The sequence below is a fragment of the Aythya marila genome (genome assembly GCF_965140915.1).
Source record: "Aythya marila genome assembly, chromosome: Z".
NCBI lineage: Eukaryota > Metazoa > Chordata > Aves > Anseriformes > Anatidae > Aythya > Aythya marila.
In genome coordinates this window covers 59,257,731-59,277,373 of record NC_139080.1, presented here as the reverse complement: position 1 = coordinate 59,277,373, position 19,643 = coordinate 59,257,731, and positions in this window count along the sequence as shown.

Below are 19,643 nucleotides of genomic sequence, written 5' to 3'. Positions count from 1 at the left end.
TCCTACTTATAGACATGCATTGATCCTGAGCTTGGAAGAAGTTCTGATTTGACTTAGCCCAGGTCTCATCAGCACCCTTGCCTTCTAGCAGTCTAGCCCATTAGATATCCCCAAGTAGGTCCCAGAAGAGGTCGAAGTTGTCTCTCCAAAAGTCCAGGATGGCAATCCTACTTTTTGCTTTATTTCTTCCACCAGGTTCTATCTTGAACTTCACCATCTCATGGTCACTGCATCCCAAGCTGCCCCCAGCCTTCGCATCCCTAACAAGCCCATCTGTGTTGGTAAAAACAAGGTCCAGAAGCACCCACCACCTCGTTAGCTCCTTCACCACCCATGTCAGAAAATTATCTTCAATGCATTTTAGGAACTGTTTGGACTGCATGTGTCTGGCCAAATTGCTTGGAAAGATCTCATAGTCTGCCTGAATTCATTCTAACAGTGATAAGGAACAGAAATTTGTGCCAATACTTACTGTTGGACCCCTACTGGTGTAACCCAGTGGAGCTCATGCAGCCTGATTTATGCAAGTTTATAGCTCCATGCTATAACTTCATGCTTATCCAGTTCTTTCCTCCCCTAGAAGGCTGTATATATTCAGGATATTTAGACTAGTTACTTCTCCTTCAGCATCTGACAAAGTACCGTCCCAATATCTTATGATACAGTATGACAGTCTCCTAAATGCCCCGTCCTAATTTCCTGTTAACATTTACACTTGCTTCTGGCCATTTTTAGGTACTCTGAATTAACTTTCATTGCCCTTTGTAATAGAGTCCCTTGCTGAAAAAGTTTAATGATTTATCCTAATCACGGGCACCCAAATTAGCTCTTACTTTCCTCTGATTATGCTTTTGACTAGCTTGGCAACTCATTTGTGTTAAATTCACACAAAAAAGTGAGGAAGAGAATGAAAAAGAATTGGGTAGAAGTCATTTTTCTACTTTTTGAAAACACAGACTCTAAGGCTGGCTTCCTGTAAAGATAAAAATGCTAGAAGGTGTACTGGTTTATGGCACTAGAGAGTTCCTGAGAGGTACATATATGTAGTACAGTTCTTTGTTTTCTGGTTTTGATTATCTCACCTATCTTAGTAATTTTAACACAGCATACCAAATGCAGAATATATTAGTGACTCTGAAAAGACAGTGTTTTGGAAAGAAGAGTTATGGAGTTACAGAAGAACTCTCATCTTCTTTTGTAAGAGAGACTTCAGAGGTCTCATACCTTAAAGGGTGACACAAAGGTCGGAACACTGATTGAAAAACATTGTTTATAAATCTCTAAAACGTTTTTTCTTTTTAATACCTGACTAATAAAGGATTCTGTAAGGTCGTTATTGATCTCAGTGTTTCAGGGAATCATCCATAGTCACAGCCCAGAGAGAGAGAGAGGGAGCACGACTATGTCTTTTTTCAGCAAAGACTAAATATAGAATACTTCCAATACTTGCAAATACTTTGCAAAAATTTTAACTGAAATAAGAAAAAGCAACAACAACAACAAAACACAATGTAATTTCCCACACTATTACACTATTATTCTAGATGTTTTTTTTTTAACCTTTCACCTAATCTGTAGCTCAACTATTTATCAGATGGAGACAGTAAGTCTCTATCTGATAGAGACAGTAACTGATACCTGTATAGGTAATTAGTAGATGACTAATTTGGGTTAGAGATCCATTTCCTAATAAATCTTTCCGTTTAAAAATAAATTTCTTCCTTGCACTGAGAGAGACCTAGTCATTAGTGAAGATTCATTTCTTAAAGTACATAGGCAGTTTTGGATGGATACACATTTTAGGAAGCCAGTCCTGTTTTCAGAAATTCATAGATACCAGACTTCCATTGCAATTACATTTCTCAAACTTGCTACTTTTCTTCAAATGACATTTTCTTGAGCTTAAATTATAGGTGTGTGTATATATATATATAATACATATATATAATATATATAAATATATATATATTTCCCGTGGTAGCAGTAAAAATCACAATACTGAAAACAATACTTTTTGGATAACCATTCCAGAAGATTAAAAATAATGTATGCAACATTGCCTACCCAGCTGAGCTTGTAAAATTCTTATTTGAAAAAGAGCAAACTAGCATTATTTCCTTCAAATATGAGCTCTTGTCTTTTTCATACTCTTTCAGAAAATAGCTTTACTAGTTTATGACTACTCCTGCCTGAAAGGGAAGTAGGATGAGAGCAGACTTTTTTTTTATTTATGAATATTGTAAAAGATCTCATTATAATACCCACAGAAATCAATAAATTCGTTTAAGGTTTTTCTACTGTTGCTCTATTTCTTCAATGGTTATTTATGCAATTTCTGTTGCAGAAAATAAGTCTGTTATAATTCTGAATTGTTTGGAACTTAAGAGAAAAAAAAAAAGTGTTTGTGAGTTTGAAAAGATTACAGATAATATTCTGGGTTCTCTTATACATAGATTTATTTGCAAATATAATCTCCTCTCACGATATGAAGACTCTCTATCTGTACCTCAATCTTAAATAATCAATCATTTTTAAGCAGTTTGAATTTAGGAACATTTGTTAAGCTGCTTTCACATGAAATCATCATACAGTAGTTATAAATATAACCTTGAGGATATAAGATTCATTGCAATAATATGGCTGAATTATTACTTCACTGTGTAAACTGAAAACAAAAAAATATCCTTGATACCCCTTTTCAGAGTCTTAACATGCATCTCTTTGCTTGTTTCACCACCACAATTGATTGGAATTTTATTAATCACTGTTTCATATTACCTTTTCTTGATATTTCAATTGTTCCATAGAAACAAGAACGTCATAGGAGAAAATATATTCTCCAAGCATATTTAGCTTATGTTGCAGTTGACAGCATGGAAGGAGGATAGCATTATCCTTATTTTGTAATACTACAGTCACCGTTCAAGAAGGGAGATTTTTTATTTATTTATTTATGTTTCTGTTTGTTTATTTGATCTTAATTATTTTTGGTTTTATTACATAAATCTTCAAAACTAGTGACATACTTATGACAACCCTCTACCCACCAGTATTCTGTGAAATGATGGACAAAGTAATTTTACAAATTCTGAGGCCCCATGAACTTCAGGCCATGCAAAGGTCTATTGACACTCTATAAGCTAAAGACACTGTTTCTTTAATTCCCCAAAGACATGTGTGTAAAATGTATCATTTTCAGGGAAAATAAATAAATAAATAAATATGTTGATATCACTACCTAAATATATCCATATAAATTTACTGATGCTAACTAGCAAGTGGTCTGAGTTAGGTCTACAACGCCTTACTGAGGTCGCAAAAACAGAATGAGGTTATCACATAATCACAGAATCACAGATTTTCTAGGTTGAAAGAGACCTCAAGATCATCGAGTCCAACCTCTGACCTTACGCTAGCAGTCCCCACTAAACCATAGCCCTAAGCTCTACATCTAAACGTCTTTTGAAGACTTCCAGGGATGGTGACTCCACCACTTCCCTAGGCAGCCTGTTCCAATACCTCACAACCCTTTCAGTAAAGAAGTTCTTCCTAACATCCAACCTAAAACTCCCCTGGCTCAACTTAAGCCCATTCCACCTCGTCCTGTCACCAGGCACGTGGGAGAACAGACCAACCCCCACCTTGCTACAGCCTCATTTGAGGTACCTATAGAGAGCGATAAGGTCGCCCCTGAGCCTCCTTTTCTCCAGGCTGAACAAGCCCAGCTCCCTCAGCAACTCCTCGTAGGACTTGTTCTCCAGGTCCCTCACCAGCTTCGTTGCCCTTCTCTGCACCCGCTCAAGCACCTTGATGTCCTTCTTGTAGCGAGGCGTCCAAAACTGAACACAGTACTCGAGGTGTGGCCTCACCAGAGCTGAGTACAGGGGGACGATCACCTCCCTAGCCCTGCTGGTCACACTGTTCCTGATACAAGCCAGGATGCCGTTGGCCTTCTTGACCACCTGAGCACACTGCTGGCTCATATTCAGTCAACTATCAACCATCACTCCCAGGTCCTTCTCTGCCTGGCAGCTCTCCAACCACTCATCTCCCAGCCTGTAGCTCTGCTTGGGGTTATTGCACCCCAGGTGCAGGACCCGGCACTTGGCCTTGTTGAACTTCATGCAGTTGACCTCAGCCCATCGGTGCAGCCTATCCAGATCCTCCTGCAGAGCTTTCCTACCCTCAAGCAGATCGACACACACACCTAACTTGGTGTCATCTGCGAACTTACTGAGGGTGCACTCAATGCCCTCGTCCAGATCATCGATTAAGATATTAAAGAGGACCGGCCCCAGCACCGAGCCCTGGGGAACGCCACTAGTGACTGGCCTCCAACTGGACTTGACTCCATTCACCACGACTCTTTGGGCCTGACTGTCCAGCCAGTTTCTAACCCAACGAAGCATGCGCCAGTCCAAGCCAAGAGCAGCCAGTTTCTTGAGGAGAATGCTGTGGGAGACGGTGTCAAAAGCCTTGCTGAAGTCAAGGTAGACCACATCCACAGCCTTTCCCTCGTCCACCCAGCGCATCACTTGGTCATAGAAGGAGATCAGGTTTGTCAAGCAGGATCTGCCTTTCATAAACCCATGCTGACTAGGCCTGACCGCCTGCTTGCCCTGCAAGTGCTGCGTGATGACTCTCAGGAGGATCTGCTCCATGAGCTTCCCTGGCACTGAGGTCAAACTGACAGGCCTGTAGTTTCCCGGGTCTGCCCTCTGGCCCTTCTTGTAGATGGGCGTCACATTTGCTAGCCGCCAGTCAACTGGGACCTCCCCCGATCGCCAGATTGCTGATAAATGATGGATAGTGGCTTGGCCAGCTCCTCTGCCAGTTCTCTCAGTACCCTCAGGTGGATCCCATCCGGCCCCATCGACTTGTGCACATCCAAGTGCCGTAGCAGGTCACCAACCAGTTCATGGATAGTGAGGGCCACATCCTGCTCCCCATCCCCTTCCACCAGCTCAGGGTACTGAGTATCCAGAGAACAACCGGTATTGCCGCTAAAGACTGAGGCAAAGAAGGCATTGAGCACCTCCGCCTTTTCCTCATCTCTCGTAACTAAGTTTCCGCCCACATCCAGTAAAGGATGGAGATTCTCCTTAGTCCTCCTTTTTGTGTTGATGTATTTATAGAAACGTTTTTTGTTATCTTTAACGGCAGTAGCCAGATTGAGCTCCAGATGAGCTTTGGCCTTCCTAATTTTGTCCCTGCACAGCCTCGCTACATCCTTATAGTCCTCCCTAGTGGCCTGCCCACTTTTCCAAAGATTAGTATGTTTAGATCCGAGAAGCCACGTGCCCACATTAGAACTTATATCTATGCAGGATAATTCACCCTCCTGTGAGTTATGAGGAATATTTTCATACCATGTTGCCTTATGCCATGTAGGTATTTCTCAAGAAACAGTCTACTTGAGAATACTGTATTTAGACAGAAGGATTTAACTAATGGTCATTTAAATTCAGGAATAAACGTCTTGCTGTAATCTCTTCATTCCACCAAGCTTGAATCATAGAATTATTAGGGTTGGAAAAGACCTCTAAGATCATCTGGTCCAACCATCACCCTACTACCAAAGCCACCCACTAAACCATGTCCCTAAGCACCAGGTCCAACCTTTCCTTAAACACCTCCAGAGATGGTGACTCCACCACTTTCCTGGGCAACCCATTCCAATGCCTGACTACTCTTTCTGAGAATAAATGTCTCCTAATTTCCAACCTGAAAATCCCATGGAGCAATCTAAGTCCATTCCCTCTAGTCCTATCACTAGTTATCTGTGAGAAGAGGCTGAAGCCCAGCTCCCCGCAGGGGCATAATCCCACATGGTTTATGGGATCTAAACATGCTCATTACTTCCCCTTCCAGGTAGTTGTAGAGAGCAATAAAGTCTACCCTAAGCCTCCTCTTCTCTACATTAAACAACCCCAGTTTCTTCAGCCACTCCTCCATAGGACTTGTATTCCATGCCCTTCACCAGCCCTTTTCTGGACACATTCCAGGGCCTTGATGTCCTTCTTGTAGTGAGGGAACAAAGCTGAACACAGTACTTGAAGTGAGGCCTCATCAGAATACAGGGGACGATCACCTCCCTGGTCATCCTGATTACACTATGCCTTATACAAGCTAGGATGCCGTTGGCCTTCTTGGCCACCTGGGCACACTGCTGGCTCATGCTCAGCCAGCGACTTTTCCTATGCACAGCTTTCCAGCCACTCTGCCCCACTCTGTAGCATTGACACATTGCCGCTCTGCCCGACTCTGCAGCATTGCGTGGGGTTGTTATGCCTTTGACTAATTTTGTATAAGAAAAAATTTTTTAATTTTTCTTCTCCATTTAGTTTCTCAACAAGATGAACTTGTTCTCATGGTTGAGCATTTCTTATTTTTCCCCTTTTTTCCTCCTACCATTAGTTTATTGTTGTGTTTTTTGGTTAAAAATATCTGTGTCTTATCAAACTGAAATAATCTGCAAAGGATCTATTCATCTTCAACAATGAATCTAAATCAATAGTTCTATATTATGTTCTCAGCTTTTCTTGTCTCTTCTTTCTATTGCATACACAACAAATCTTGTCAAGCACCTGTATATTCCTTGCTGAGTATCTCTTCAGAGATTCCTTACTAAAACAGCAGCTTTCAGATTTTTGTCTTCAGTAATTGATTCCATGTGTTTTGTATAAGGATTTCAAAGCAAGGACTAGAAATGGTGTGAACAAACAAACAAACAAACAAGAACACAAATAAATACCCCATACATAAATACCTGTTTTTTTGGTGGTGGTGGTTGGGTTGGATTGTTTGCTCGTTTATTGTTTGTTTCTTTTTTAATTCTTTCCAAACTGAAAAAATAAGCTTAAACATTTATTACTTCTAACAAGAACCAGAAATTGAAGAACTATTCCTCAGGATTAATTTATTTGTTAATTTGTAATTTAATTGAATACTGCTCTTTTCTAATTACAGAGAAAAAATATAGATAGATAGATTATATATTATATATATTATATATCACATTATTATATATTATATTATTATATTATTATATCATATATTATAGATATTATAGATATAGATATATCTACATTATATATATATGAAGATATACATATATATACATATATATATATACACATTTATATGTAGGTATACATATATATATGTATATATATGTTTATATATAATATAGATATAATATCTGTATAATATATAGATATATAGATAGATATAATATAGATATGTATCTATATATACATGTATATTTATTTTTTTACTCCAATCTTTTTCCATTTGTATCAATAGAAAAATCTACTTTGAGTGTAGTGGGACAAGAAGTCCATGCCAAATGCATAAGTGATCTGTATGAAAGGTGGCTTGGACTGCTGGAAGTGCTTGAAGTTGGTTGATCTTCAACACCACCATCAAATATATGTTTGTTTTTCTGAATTGGTTGCAACAAAGACAAGCATTATGTTTGGAAAGATATATAGAAGTGCTCCCTCCCCCCCCCCCCTTTTTTTTTTTAATTATTTTTAATTTTTCAATTGAGTTTGAAGACCTGTTTTGAGAACTAGTACAAGATATATAAAGAGGATTATGTATTTTGAAAACCATTGGACTTTGTCCAATGAAAAATTACTCATCTAAGTTCCATCTAAGTATCACTGTTACTGTATGTAAATATATAGGGTTTAGAATCATATTTAATCAGATTTATTTTTTCTTGTTCTATAAAAATATTTTGAAATATAATGTAATGAAATGTGTTATAATATCATAGAATCATATAATAATTATGGTTGGAAGAGACCTCCATGATCATCTGGTCCAACAATCACCAACATCACTCACTAAACCATGTCCAATCTTTCCTTGAACACCCCCAGGGATGGTGACTCCACCACCTTTCTGGGCAACCCATTCAAATGCCTCCCTGGAGTGTCACAGATGCCATTAGCCTTGCCACCCTCAAATGGTGTAATAACATGCATTAGTTTAACCTCATCGCTCATCGCCCCCTTCCCCATCAATCCTAGTTTAAAACCCTCTCAATCAGTCTCATCAAGACATGTTTCCTTCACATGCTTCACAGCTGAGTCCTGGCAGGTCGCAACAGATTCCTCATCTCAAAGATTCTTCCATGATTCTAAAACCAAATTCTCATGGACACACCAGTATTGGATGCAGGCATTGATTACCTGGCCTCATCTCTTTCTTTTCGTGTTTTTCCCATTCCTGGCATGATTAAGGAAAACACTACCTGTTCTAGTCTTTTTGTTGTCTTCCCCAGGACTTGAAATGCCTTTTGGTAGACCGCAAGTTTCCTGTTACTATTTCTTTGGTACCTGCATGAAATAATAAATAAATAAATAAATACATGTATGTAACAATTTGTTTCCTAGTATACTTATGTGTTTTGTTATCCAAATCTATTCATCTATAAAAAAACATTGCATCCTTTAAATTTTCTGTAAAACATTTTCATAAAAGTGTAAAACCTGTTTTGATATTTTGGTTAAATTTCAGTAGAAAAAGTGGATGGTAGCATAATTTGTCATATCTTCTTTGGCAGTTTAAAAAGGTAAATTTTTGCAGCATTTTTGTAGCTTTGCAGGCATGGCTTGCATACCCTGAGGGACACATCAATTCAATCTAATTGATTGTACTCTACTGATATAGCTATACTGATATTCACTGACTGTATGCTAGATAGATCTACTTATAAATGGGATATTTAGATATTGATACAGTTTGAAACAGCATCATTTCCTATCCTCAACTAGATGGCAAGAAAACGTCTAAAAGAAAACAAAATCAACAGATTATAACAGGAATAGAGAAACATGTCAAGCACTCAAAGACAAATTAAAAAGCTATGAGTATATAAACCAGCAAACAAAATTCAGAGCACTTCTATAATATGACCTCTAGTCTGTATTATAATCTCAAAATTACCTTTTGTAATCTAAACATTGAAGTAAACACAAATAGATACAAGAAAGAAACTGTAGTGAGTTTAAATGTACCAACATATTTGGATCATGAATAGATGGAAAAATCCCCTGGCAACATCGGGAAAACATTGACACTTCCTGTGTAATGTCATCAACTCCTGTAGTTCTCATTTTCACTATGAATTTCCAATTTAATAAACAAAGTCATGGAACATTCTTAGAAACACAATGTTATTTTGATATTGACAGGTAGTAAGAACATCGAAGCCAAAAATAGAGTACTGCGCACATGCCAAAGAAGCAATGGGTAAACTGTTTGAGAAATATCAAACTAAAGCTAACCTGGGGATGCAAAAAGTTCAGGTCCTCACCATTTTTGTACTCCCTTAAGACATAACCCCACAGATAAAACAAACAAACAAACAAACAAACAAACAAACAAACAAACACTTAAGTATGTGTAAAAACAAATATATATTGTGGCAAGGGTTATTGAATGTGGGTTATAAATAAGATATAAGGATGAAATTCAAATTTGTCCTATAGTTATAATTCTAGTTTAGCTGTGTGTAAGAGTTGTGTCTGTGTGACCATCTGGTGTTATCAATTCAACTTATCAATTCTCTGATTTATCCAAGGGTCCCCTTCCCAGCAAGGCTTTGCATAGGCTGATGAGGGACCACCAACAGAGGTGAGACAAGGGAGCCTGAACTCTAGGGTGTCCAGGCTATTCAGATGGGAGGAATTCCAAAGTATCTGCAGCAATGCTTGCAAGCACACTCAGTCAGTGTGCTTGACTAACACTCGAGGTGAAAATACAGGGAAGTACATCCACTGCCTCCAGGGAATCCTGCTGTAGAACTCATTCCTATGAATATGTGAGTGGTTGCATAGACAACATTTGGTGCATCTAAAGATACTTAGGAGATATCTTCTGTTCCATTTAAGACAATGAACCACATGCAAATACCTCAGTAAGTTAGCTGTGGTTTTGTTGTTGTTGTTTTTGACATTCTGTGCAACAATATATAATAAACACAAGACTTGCTAGTTCACAGTGATACGCACACACATATAAAAAAATCTTTCTGCATTCTGACTGATTTTTTTTTTATTTTTTTTTTCTCCTCTCTGGACCATGCCAGGACTGACATAGAAATAAGAAATCTGAGGATTTGTTAATGACATCTCAAGAATGATGCAAGAATTAGTAGAGATATAGTATGAATGAATTAAATTGTTTCTTATAGTATGGGTGAATTAAATTGGTTCTTAAAATTTCCAGTATTAACATAATCATCATCATTATCATCATTATCATCATTATCAAAGAGAAATGTCATTAGCTTCTACTAGAGTTAGGAGAATACCATTTAGATTACATCCAGGCTATCAGTTCACTGGAGAAATGGAGAGTCCCCAACCTCTTTCTGAACACACTTACCTAAGATTCAAAAGATTTACCAGATATTACGTAGTCCAAGTGCTATGCTGTAGACAATGCTGCTTGGCTGCATCTTTGATATAGGTATGTTGCTTTCAGTTTTATACAGTCAAGTCTGAAATACTTACCTGACATTTTCCAAATACTCTAAATAGAATTTGGCCTGTTGTTTGAAAGAAAATAAAACACCTTGCCACACAGTCTGCTTTCTGCATATTGCTTCAGAATATGTTCTGTCTCAGAACATATTTAAGATACCTATTCAACTGATAAAGGCAAAGAAACAGCACTATGCTGAAAGCTGGAACATGTATTAGAAATACATAACCAGCTAACAAGAAAAATAAATAAATAAATGAATAAATAAAACAAACAAGCAAACAAACTAACTAAACATATAATCTTTAAAATTAATAAAACTCTGGGTGAGTCCAAGACAAAAAACCCTGTTTTGTTTCACTTAGCACACAGTTGAAAAAGTAACACTAAATTCTCAAACAAGTGAATATAGTTAGGCATGTTTTTCACTTCAGGACTGAATTCATGGAACACAGCTTTTTAATCCCTTCCAAACTTTCCTTAACTTCTTCCCAATAAAACAGAATATAGGTATTTTAATTCTTAGACCATGATATCGTATGACACTGATAGTTAACTGTGATACTTTTGCTTACAGATAATTATGGCAGATAAATATTTACTGTATTATAGGAGGAGGAAATATATCTATAATATAAATATAATTTAAATAAATATAAATATAAATATAAATATATATATATATATATATATATATATATATAAATATATAATAGGAGTCACTTTTCCTTTGTTGAGGAGATTCATTCTCCTTCCATGCGGAGCCGAAGGCAATGTCTCCCACAGGGGCTGGTGGCAGAATTGACAGAATTATGGTGTGCATTTTGTACACATCATCTCACAGAACCAGAGAGATGTGTCCTTGAGATCAGCATGTATTTTCCTCTTTCCTACCTCTCCCCTTGTTAATGATCTTATGAACACATATATGTATTTAGTACCTATAATCATGAGTTAACACCACTTGTCAATACAATTCACTGATATTGTAGCTGTGGCCATTATTAATGGCAGATGGACGCAAAGGCCAGAATTAAAGAAAGCATATAGACACTTCAGGAGCTAGATATTTTCCCTTTTATCCTATCATTAAGATCAATGAAGTACAACTAACAAGACAGCAGAAAACTCTGCAAATAGTAGAAAACAGTGGTTGAAGTATCACAAGGGAAATCTTTTTCCCTGTACACAGATAAATAAAACAAAAATGAATTTACACATGAAAATGGATCTTTGAGGTATTTCTACAAAATTAAACTCTGTTGTTCAAGTTACAATGTGTTACTAGGCACTCTGCTGCCATGGGTAGGAGTTGAAAGCTGAATAACATCACGTGGCTGTGATAGCAGGATACAATCTTTCATAAGTATAATAATGATATGTATTAATAAATATAGTCTTCATAAGTATAACCTATTTATATTTGCTGTTTCTTTATTGATGTTCATAATCCATAAGTATATTCACTGCCATAGTATTATTGATGTTTGTTGAATCTATATTATCATTCTACATTTGTTGTTATATTTATTTATTTACAATATATTTAAGCACTTCTACTAGTGCTAGTCCCCCTATATCAACTACATATATATACATTTGTTTCCTTGTAATATCTGTGGTAGCTTGTTATCTATGCTTGCTTTTTTAAATAATAGTATATTTTCTAGTGGTGATTTGTAATAATCTGTGGTGAATGGAAAACTTTAGAAAAAAAAAAAAAAAAAAAAAAGCCTCTGTCTTTCTGTATTAGTGGTTCCTATAAACCCACTGTTAACAATCCCTTGCTGAGGTGATTGGCTCCAGGGCAGACACCTGCTACAGCACAGCAGAAGATCGCAACATGCAGGGGTTTCCCTTCATTGAGGACCCTTTGAGGCAGTTGAGGGAGCCACCAGGACCCAGCAGCCCTTGCGAGGGTGGCTCATGAGGCTTGGGCAGAGCCAGGAGCACCCTGCTTCTGTCATACAACAGCAGCCCCTAGGAAGTGTAAGCAAAGAGGAGTAGGAAAAACAGAGCAGGCAAACAAGGTATGGGGCATCAGTCAGGCATAGGGCAGCAGTTTGAACAGCAGTGCAAGCAGGCAGGGTGAGCAGGGAGGTCACTGAAGCTTGGTCAGCTCAACCACGGAGTGATGGTATCTACCTAGCTGTGTCTTCCAAGAACTCAGCATCCACCACAGGTGATGTGGCCTCACAGACAGATCTCCAGGGGGAAGATGTCGGCACCCAGGTGTCAGCGTGCTGGGTGTTCCCTACTTTTCTGCCAGTACAGGATGGCAGTAATGAGCACAGCTGTGGGACGTGTGCCCAGTTGAAGAGTTGTTTCACGTGGTGGCAGAGCTTTGGGAGGAGGTGTCGCGTTAAGGGGTGTAGCTGATTAACCGTTACGGGCCCGGTCAGATTCAGGTTACTGAACCAGTCGGACATTCACCAAAAACACATTAACCGCCTGGGGGTCCAGTCAGACATTCACCAAAAACGCATTAACGGCCTGGGGGTCCGTTCAGACATTCACCAAAAACGCATTAACCATCTGGGGGTCTGGTTAGATTCAGAACACTGAACTATCACGGATAACCACCCTCACCCTCGTTGCACTCAATGAGAGTTATCACAATGCAATCAAGTATGGTTTATTACAGCAACAGATAATCAGGTTCTTTTGGATTGCCGGCGATAGTGACTGTCTGCAAAAGCAAGCTAGTATGCATAAAATACACAGGTGTTATAGGTGTTATAGATGTTATAGATGTTACAGGTGTTTATAGGTGTTACAAATGTTACAGGTGTTACAGATGTTATAGATGTTACAGGTGTTACAGATGTTATAGATGTTATAGATGTTACAGGTGTTACAGGTGTTATAGATGTTACAGGTGTTATAGATGTTACAGGTGCGCAGCCTAGAAATAAACGCGTTAAAAGGATCAAAGACTCTATAGAGATTTATAAGCAAGTATTTAGATCTCACCCAAAGGCGTCCCAATGGGGGGGGAAGAGAGGCTCAGCCCGTCGACTGATCCCAAGAGTCAGGAGGTCCTAAGGATGTTGTCCTCGGGACGGTATCTCCCCTGACGGTGGTATCTTCCCTAACATCCCCTTTCTCTTGGGCCAATTTATATTATTTTCTATCTTTTAGGTGGAGCTTGAGTGGCTCTAGTCAAGCATATCTTAGTTATGATTGGTGTAAAGTTTTCCCGTCTCCGTTTAAAGTAATAGGCTCCGAGGAATTCAGAGCGCATGCTCAGTGAGGGGTGGTCGCACCTTGGAGGCGGGTAGCTTTTGGGATGGAGGTGTGTTTTGGTATTATAATGATATTATAATGAGCAAAAAGTACACTAGGGTACAGCATTTGTCAAAACATGACAGGTCTTTGGCTTAGGGTGGCAAAAAGTGCAGCTGTGTGCACAAGAACAATCGAGGCCCCATCTGATTACAGAGCCTAGCCGTGGTGTCTCCACTCCACTCTACGCTCCGTGCTGTTCCTTAGAGCTAGCACACCAAGTTTCCCCAGCGCGATAGCATCAAAGGTTGGGAGCCTAGGGAACGCTCAGATAATGCAGTTATGCCCTACCCTGAAAGCCTCTTCAATGCTGTACCTTTTCCTAAAAATGTGAATGTTAGTTTTATTTTCCTAGTTACTTCAGGCATTTACACCACAGGAGGTGGGCAGGCTGAAGAGTATCACAGAATCATCTAGGTTGGAACAGACCTCAAGATCATCGAGTCCAACCTCTGACCTAACACTTAAAAGTCCTCCAATAAACCATATCACTAAGTTCAACAACTAAACATCTTTTAAAGACCTCCAGGGATGGTGACTCCACCACTTCCTTGGGCATCCCATTCCAATGCCTAACAACCCTTTTGGTAAAGAAGTTTTTCCTAATATCTAACCTAAACCTCCCCTGGTGCAAATTTAGTTCATTCCCCCTCGTCCTGTCTCCAAGCATGTGGGAGAATAGACCAATTCCCACCTCGCTACAGCCTCCTTTAATGTACCTATAGAGAAAGATAAGGTCACCTCTGAGCCTCCTTTTCTCCAAGCTGAACAATCCCAGCTCCCTCAGCCGCTCTTCGTAAGACTTGTATCATATAACAATGGTATCATATACCATTATTTCAGTACCATTAAAAGATGAAGATCTGCAAAATTAAATGAAGGATATAATAAATCTTTATATATTTTAAGCAAAATTTAGAATATGTCATTTTAAATTCATGCTGATCTACATCATACAGCTCTAACTCCATATAGGGCTCAATAACTCTGAGAGGTTTAATGCAAAACGTAGTAGACATCTGCCTAAGTTAATAAACCTGAGACAGCACTCCAGGTCTTCTGTACAGCTTAATGGAAACAGAATAAGCTGTTGAATCTGTCAGTTCATACACTTAAAATTTCCACCTCCCTCTGTGAGGTAATAGAGCACCAAAAAAAAACAAACACATTGCTTGTAACTTACAAGAGACACAAAGCCTTACAAGGTGTACAGAAATCTTCCTCCATGTAGTTGTGCTGTGCTACCCATTCTCAGAAAGTAACTTTCTGACATTTAAAAAAAGCTGAATGAGCTGGATCCTCAGCAAAGGCTGTGTGTACCTAACTGAAGGCTACTGCTCAGCAGTTTGTTTTACAGATGTGGCAAACATGACTTGCTTGTTGCAGTGTTGTTCTGAAAACAGACATTCAACCACAACTGGAAAGTTTGTTCCTCTTCATTAGTTAATAATATGAAAACATACATAGTTGTGGCTAACACATTTTATTCCCTCTAGATTGTTCCTCTAAAATTTACAGATGAATCATAAAACCATGCAAATAGGGGGCTGTAATGAATTTCTGATATATCATTAAATATTTTGGTATGAACACATGAAGCTACAATATAAAACAACTTCAATGCAATAAAAACAATGGTCATGAATGTGTTGAGGATACCTGAAGAAATAGAAGGTATATTATTCTATACATAATGGGGAAAAATGGAAGAAAATGGGTGGAAGAAGCAAAACTAGAAAAAAATCAAAAATAAAAATCAGTTATTCTCTCCTTATTGTTATTGTTAATAATATTTTTGTTTGTTTGTGCTGGTTCCACCCGAGTAGGCAGCCGAGCTCCACCACAGCTGCTCCTCAAAGAGGAAGGGGGAGAAAATGCGATGAAAAGGACTCGAAGGATGAGATAAGGACAAGAAGATCATGCAGTAATTATTGTAACAGGCAAAACAGACTCGGCATAAGGAGACAGTAAGATTTATTGCTTATTACTAACAAAGTAGAGAAGTGAGAAACAGAGGAAAGAAACCAAAAGCACCTTCCCCCCCCCATCAACCCTCTTCCACCTCCTCCCCCCGAGCGGCGCAGGGGAACAGAGGAACAGGGGTTATGGTCAGTCTACAGCACTTCTTCTCTGCCGCTCCTTCTCGGTCACTCTCGTCCCCTGTGCTGTGGGGTCCCACCCACGGGATGCAGTCCTTGATGAACTGATCCAGCGTGAGCTTCCCACAGGCAGCAGCTCTTCCAGAGCTGCTCCAGATATGGGTCCGTACCACGGGGTCCATCCCTCAAGAGCAAACTGCTCCAACCTGGCTCCCCCATGGGCAACAGCTCCTGCCAGGTCACCTGCTCCTGCGTGGGCTCCTCTCCACGGGCTACAGGCCCAGCCCGGAATCTGCTCCGGCAGGGGTCTTCCACAGGCGGCAGCCTCCGTCAGTGCAGGTCCACCTGCTCCACCGTGGTCTCCTCCACGGGCTGCAGCATGGAACCCTGCTCCACCGTGGTACTCCATGGGCTGCAGGGGGACAGCCTGCTTCACCATGGTCCTCACCACAGGCTGCAGGGGACTTCTGCTCTGGCACCTGGAGCACCTCTCCCCCTCCTTCTTCACTGACCTTGACACCTGCAAGGCTGTTCCTCACTCCTCTCACTCTCCCAGCTGCTGTGTGGCAAAGTTTTTTTCCCCTGTCTTAAATATGCTTTCACAGAGGTGCAAAACAACATTGCTTATTGGCTCAGCTCTGGTCAGCAGTGGGGCCCTTACCAAACATGGGGCAGCTTCTATATCCTTCTCACAGAAAGCACGCCTATGGCCCCCTGCTACCAAAACCTTGCCAAGTAAACCCACTACATTGTTGCAGAAATCTGCATGACAAAGCAGCTGTGGGAAGATTTTCATAAAGGGATCTATACTGATATACTGGAATAACAGATTTCCTCTAGAATACAGCTTTAGAGAGAGAAAAAAAAGGGGGAGAGAGGCTTTAGAGATTTAGAGGGAGAGAGAGGAAGAGGGAAAGAGAAGGAGGGAGGGGAGAGAGGGAGAGAAGGAGAGTAGAAGAGAAGGGAGAGAGGGCAGGGAGGGAGAGGGAGCAGGAAGGAGAGGAAAGGGGAAAGGGGAGAGTGAAGAAGGGATAGGGGAAGGGGTTCGAGGGGGAGAGGGGGGAGAGGAGGAGGGAGGGAAAGAGAAGTGGGGAGGAAAATGGGGGGGGGGAGACGGAGAGATAAGGAAGGAGAGGTGGGAAGGAAGATGGAAAGAGAGGTATGAGAGGGAGGCGGGAGAGAGGGGGAAAGAGGAAGGAGAGGGGAAGGGGGAGAAAAAAAAGGAGAGAGGGAGGAGGGGAGAGGGGGGAGAGAGGGAGATGGAAGAGAGAAAAAGGGGGGGGGGGGAGAGAGGAAGAGAGAGATTTTGCATTTAATCTCTTAATATTATTGTCAAACTCATGGCAATCAATCCATAGCTAACCATCAGAAATATGCAAAACAAACAAATAAAATCCACACTTTTCTTATTTTGCCTATTTTTAGGTCATCAACCTGTTATTTTATCATATACGTGTGTGTGTATGTGTGTATATATATATATATATATATATAAAAATATAAGTATATAAATATATATATATATATATATATAAACTCAAATTAGTCAGGTATCTTCATTTTCAAATTTCCCTAAAAGGAATGCAGTAAGCATACATTTTCCTGACAGAAGTGCTTCAGATTAGCACACATCTAAACATAGAGCTTTTTTGTTTTGTTTTGTTCCAATATATATGTCTTTAATTTTTTCTTTCTGTTCTTCTGGGTTTTCAGGAAGACAGGTACTGACTAATGATCTGATTGACAAAACCATATTTAATTGATATCCAATTCCACAAAATCATCTTCATTCAATGACCTCATACTGTTATATACTCTCATGAAAACTTATATGATTACAAAATATATATATATTTGTCATTGAGAGTTTACATTCAGTGTTTATAGTGTTGACACCACTGAATAAAATTTATGTGAGAAAGAAATATTATCCTTTAATTTTCTAAGATATATACTTTACCTTTTCCCTTGATGTTGAGTGCACAGTTTTTCAGTAATTTGACAAATTAAACAACTAGCAAATCTGATTGCAGGAAATTTCCTGGCTATACTATAAACTCCATAGACTCCATAGCATATTTCTATTATGAAAGCACAGAATGTCATAAAGACTAGCACAGAATGTCATAAAGAATGGCATAAGAAATGCAAGCAGAAAAATCTAACACTAAATGACAAAGTGAATAAAAGAGAACCATTTCTGCATTACTGTCAAAATGGACTTTCAAAATAATCCAATGGGACTGCTAGAAATGTAAAAAGTTTATTTTTATAGCAATGTTTTTTATTGTTGTGGTGTTTTTTGTTTTGATTTTGACCTTGGAAAAAAATGACGTATAGTTTCTGAACTTTGACTAAAAAGGTGTTGTCTTGTGTATGCCCTGAACTTTTGGTTGACAATGTTTGTGTGAATTCTGGAGATTTTGTGATCAGAGAAATTTTGTCAAATACCTCATAATGGAGGAATCTGAAATAGATTGTTAGAAGACTTGTGGATAGAAACATTTCACATCTAGGGATAGCTAAGCTATGAAAATTATAGGAAAGATAATTTTTACTATGAAAAGCACAGTGGAAATTCCATCTACATAGAAGTTTCTGCTTGGTGACCTTTGGACCTGAGGGGAGAGAAAAAATGCTTCAAGGAGGTTAATCTTTATAGAGAAAAAAAAAAATACTTTGAATGTAACAACTGTTACAATATTTAACTTTTTAATAAATATCAGGCCTATAGTTTACTAGCACATTAAAATTAAAGTTGTTATATATATTTGGGTGTTGGTAATATGATACTGCTACAGTTATTATAATAAAAATAATTCCTTAACATTGGAGATGAGAATATATTTCTTGGATATCTTTTAAATGATTTCAATTTAACAATGGACAGTTGACTACACACACATACACGTCACACATACACACTCACACACCTCCATATATATGGGTGTGCAAATATATATACGTGCATATATAATATACAATATGGTTGTATAGTAGTTGCTATTGAAATAAATCTGAAAGTTTTGTCCTTTTTGAACAGAATTTTCTGAAGGAAAAAAAATAATAAAATGGAGGTTAGAAAATAATGGAAAACGTGGAAATGGAAAATAAAGAGAAATGTGAAATATTAGGAAATGTTGAAGAAACTTACTTTGATCTGTCCAAAACCAAGAAAATAGATTACATTGTGTGTGAATGTGAAAAGTATACTACTAAGGTAGCAACAATCAATAGTCACCACAGCCATGAGGATATAATACATAAGAGACTTCTTGTTGTACACTGTGTTGAGATTATTTACCAACAGTATTTGATAAAGATGGTGAGGCATCAGGATACTCTTTATTTCTCTTTACTTCTATAATATTTGTTTCAGTTACATACTTTGTTGCTATACATCTTTGTTGCTATATCTTACAGTGTGTATGAAATGTATGCTGGGATTTAAGGTCCTCTGTGAGAAGGCCTCAGGGCCATGCCTATAACAGACTATTCCAGCTGGCTCCAATGGCCTCAATGCAAGGCACGGCTGGGCCCAGCAGCCATGTTAATGGTGCTTAGGGAAAATTTGTTTAAGAAAAGGGAGCAAATACCAGTTAAGCAGAAGAGGAAAGTTTAATAAATAAATAAATAAATAAGAGAAACAACAGCAGAGAGTGCCAAAGCCAGACAAGGAGGTGATATAGATGTCACTACAGATATCCACTTTACAGTCTATAGAGAACCTATATTGGAGCAGATATATTTCCTGAGGGA